The following is a 4,687-nucleotide window of genomic DNA, read 5'->3' as shown; positions in this document are numbered from 1 at the left end:
TTCTTCTGTTTCCACCACAGATAGATTACACCTTTTGTAATTATTCCACAGTTCTTAGATATTCTTTTCTATTCTTTTAATTCTTTTTTCTTCATTTCAGTTTTGAAAGTTGTATTGGCATTTCCTCCAACTCATTTATTCTTTTCTTGGTTGTGTCTAGTGTATTGATGAGCCCATCAAAGTGTTCTTTATTTCTGTTACAGGTGTTTGGTTTGGTTTGGTTTGGTTGCCAGCATTTCCTTTTCATTCTTTCTGTCTCCCTGCTTACATTACCTATCTCTCTTTGCATGTTGTCCACTTTTTCCATTAGAACTCTAGCATAAAAAAAAAAAAAAAAAGAACTCTAGCATATTAATCATAGTTGCTTTGGTACGCCTGAGTGGCTCAGGGGCTCAGGACGTGATCCCAGATCTGGAATCGGGGAGCCTGCTTCTCCCTCTACCTTTGTCTCTACCTCTCTGTGTGTATCTCACGAATAAATAAATCTTTAAAAAATCATAGTTGTTTTAAATTCCTTGTCTGATAATTCTAGCATCTCTGCCATATCTGAGTCTGGTTCTCTGCTTGCTTGGTCTCTTCAAAGTATATGTTTGTTATTTTAGTATGCTTTGGAATTTTTTGAAAGCTAGACATGATGTACTGGGTAAAAGAGGCTTAAGATATGTATGCCCTGGGCAGCCCTGGTGGCTCAGCAGTTTAGTGCCGCCTTCATCCCAGGGCGTGATCCTGGAGACTCAGGATCAAGTCCCACATCAGGCTTCCTGCATGAGACCTGCTTCTCCCTCTGCCTGTGTCTCTGCCCCTCTCTCTCTGTGTGTCTCTCATGAATAAATAAGTAAATAAAAATCTTAAAAAATATATGTATGCCCTTATGTGAAGTTTTAGTTTACCTAGCTATAAGTTAGGATGTGTTTACTGCTTGCTATATAAGTAGGTATCAGAGCTAAAATTTCCCGTGGTGTCCTTGTTGTCTTTGAGTTTCCCTAAATTATTTATTAGGTAAGGTCTGAGAAGTACAGTTTTTTTAGTTGTATGCCCCTCTTATTACACAGGAGCCTTACTGATGTTGTTAGAGGGATCTGTAGGAGCATCTGGCTTTCTCAGTTGGTAGAGTGTACAATTCTTGATCTCAGAGTTAGAGGCTTGAGACCCACGTTGGGTGTAGAGATGATTTAAAAAGAAAATCTTTTTATTTTTTATTTTATTTAAATTCAATTAACATAAAATGTATCATTGGTTTCAGAGGTAGAGGTCAGTGATTAATCAGTCTTCTATCACAGCGCTCATTACATCATGTGCCCATCACCCAGTTACCCTGTCCCCCTACCCCCACCCCTCCAGGGACCCTGAGTTTGTTTCCTATGTTTAAGAGTCTCTTATGGTGGGATGCTGGGTGGCTCAGCGCTTGGGCATCTGCCTTTGGCTCAGGGCGTGATCCTGGAGTCCTGGGATCAAGTCCTGCATTGGGCTTCCTGCATGGAACCTGCTTCTCCTTTTGCCTGTGTCTTTGCCTCTCTGTGTGTGTGTGTGTGTGTGTGTGTGTGTGTGTGTCTCATGAATAAATAAATAAATAAAATCTTTATTTTTTTTAAGATGTTATTTATTTATTCACGAGAGACAGAGAGACACAGCAAAGGGAGAAGCAGGCTCCACGCAGGGAGCCTGACATGGGGCTCGATCCCGGGACCCCAGGATCACACCCTGGACCAAAGGCAGACGTTCAACCGCTGAGCCACCCGGGCATCCTAAATAAAATCTTTAAAAAAAAAAAAGTCTTTTATGGTTTATCTCCTTCTCAGATTTTGTCTTGTTTTATTTTTTCCTCTCTTCCCCTATGATTCTGTTTTGTTTCTTAAATTCCATGTATGAGATCATGTAATTGTCTTTCTCTGACTGACTTATTTCACTTAGTGTAATATCCTCTAGTTCCAACTAGAGTCATTACAAATGGAAAGATTTCTTTTTTTTTTTTTTGATGGCTGAGTCGTATTCCATTGTTTATAAATAAACCACATCATCTTTATCTGTCATCTGTCAATGGACATCTGGGCTCTTTCCATAGTTAAACTTTTGTGGACATTGCTGCTATAAACACTGGGATGAGGGTGCCCCTTCAGATCACTACATTTGTATCTTTTGAGTAAATACCCAGTAGTACATTTGCTGGGTCATAGGGTAGCTCTATTTTCAATTTTTTGAGGACCCTCCATACTGTTTTCCAGAGTGGCTACACCAGGTTGCATTCCTAGCAACAGTGTATGAGGGTTCCCCTTTCTCCGCATCTACACCAACATTTGTTGTTTCCTGTCTTGTTAATATTAGCCATTCTGACTGGTTTAAGTGGTATCATCCCATTGTGGTTTTGATTTGTATTTCCCCAATGCCGAGTGACTTGGAGCATTTCTTTTCATGTGTCTGTTGGCCATTTGTATGTCTTCTTTGGAGAAATGTCTGTTTATGTCTTCTGCCTATTTCTTGATTGGATTATTTGTTCTTTGGGTGTTGAATTTGGTAGATTCTTTATAGATTTTGGATACTAACCCTTTATCTAATCTGTCATAAAAATAAAATCTCTAGGGGATCCCTGAGTGGCTCAGTGGTTTAGCACCTGCCTTCAGCCCAGGGTGTGATCCTGGAGTCCCGGAATCGAGTCCTGCATTGGGCTCCTTGCAGGGAGCCTGCTTCTCCCTCTGCCTGTATCTCTGCCCGCCCCCCTGTCTCTCATGAATAAATAAAATCTTTAAAATAAATAAATAAATAAAATCTTTAAAAAAAAGTAATCTCTTTTTCTGTGATTAGGTCTCAGGCTTAGTGAACCTATGCCCCTGACCTGTGACCTTCACAAGTGCTGTTTGGTTTTGGGTTTTGCCCCCCTCTAAGGTGAAACAGGAAGGCAGAGGGGGCTAGAGTTAGACATTTTCCTTCCCCTAGGTCAGATAGATTCTGGTGAATCTCAGTAAGCTGGGTTCTGGTAAAACAATTTGCCTTGAGCTCAGGCTTTGTTTATTTTTTATTTTTTTTTAAAGTTCTTTTTTTAAAATTTTTATTTATTTATGATAGTCACACATACAGAGAGAGAGAGAGAGAGAGAGGGGCAGAGACACAGGCAGAGGGAGAAGCAGGCTCCATGCACCGGGAGCCTGTGGGATTCGATTCCAGGTCTCCAGGACCGCGCCCTGGGCCAAAGGCAGGTGCTAAACTGCTGCACCACCCAGGGATCCCCTCAGGCTTTGTTTAGAACAGAATGTTCTGGGCCTATCTCAAGATGGCTCCTTTTCCCCTTCCCCTGCCTGAAACCTGAGAGGTTTTGTTCATTGACCTTCACTGTGAGAACTTGGCAGGTAAAACTCACAGAGGTATGTGAGTCCCTCTAAGAATGAGCCTTCCCTAGTTTTATTTATTTGAGCTTGTCCGCATGGGACCTCTAGTGATTCATCAGTTATACTTTGATTTTTCCTGCCCAGGTTTCTCCTCCAAATACAGATTTTCTGTATTTGCCTGTTCTTATCGTTTGGGCAGTGTTTTATCCTGTGAGTTCAGTTCTCTGATGGACCTAAAAAGAGTTGTTTTTCAATTTGTTTTAGCTTTTTTATTATAAAAACAGTAGTGATTGCTTCTAAACTCCTTACATGCCGGACTGGAAAGTGGAAGTTCCTTGCTTTCATTTTTTTGTTTTGTTTTTTGTTTTTTAAAGATTTTATTCATTTTAGGGAGAGAGAGAGCACAAGTAGGGGCAGGGAGGCAGAGGGAGGAGAAGCAGACAAGGAGCCAGATGTGGGGCTCAATCCCAGGTCCTAGAGATCATGACCTGAGCTGAAGGCAGTTGCTTAACCATCTGAGCCACTCAGGCACCCCCTTACTTTCATTTTTGAAAGGTGTTTTTGATTAAAAGAATTCCTAGTGACACTTTTTTTTCCCTTTCAGTGCTTTAAAGATGTCATTGCATTGTTCCCCAGCTTATAGCAGAAGTCGCTTATCATTCTTATCATATTTATCTATATATAATGTGGGGTTTTTTTCATGTTTATAAACAGTTTATTAGGTTTATTACAACGGGCATGTTCCCAGCTGAATGCACAAATACAAGTGAGGTATCCCTGGGTTAATGCAGGAGCCAGTGGGTTACATGGGACTGACTGGGCATCAGGCAAGGAGGGAGCACCAAGGCTTCAGAATCAGACTCGGCAAAAGCCCCTGAGCCAAGGGTGGGCTAATGTCCCAGCACTTCTTTCTTCTCACAGCTGGACACCCCACAGGGCATATCTTCAACATCACATCATTTCAGTGATGTTCAGGGAACAGATGCTAAAACTGAGCCAGTGTCCTGGTCACTTGAAATGTTGTTTTTTTTTGTTTTTTTTTTTTTAAAGATTTTATTTATTTGACAGAGAAAGCACAAGAAAGGGGAGCAGCAGAGGGAGAACCAGGCTCTCTGCTGAGCAGGGAGCCCAATGCAGGGCTTGATCCCAGGATGCTGGGATCATGACCTGAGCCGAAGGCAGACGCTGAATCCACTGAGCCATCCAGGTGCCCGTGAGCTATTGTTGCTTTGTAAGTCACATGCTAGCCTGCGAACAAAAATTTTGGAATCCTCCAGTAACAGTGTGTCAGAGTGGCAATACCTCCGTATTTCTCCCTTAGCGCCCTGTTGCCTATTTTCATTACTACCTGAATTCCCATCCGTAAG

Source organism: Vulpes vulpes, chromosome 3 (genome assembly GCF_048418805.1).
Source record: "Vulpes vulpes isolate BD-2025 chromosome 3, VulVul3, whole genome shotgun sequence".
In the NCBI taxonomy this organism is placed as follows: domain Eukaryota; kingdom Metazoa; phylum Chordata; class Mammalia; order Carnivora; family Canidae; genus Vulpes; species Vulpes vulpes.
The sequence above is the reverse complement of the archived record's forward strand: the minus strand, read 5'-3'. Positions refer to the sequence as shown.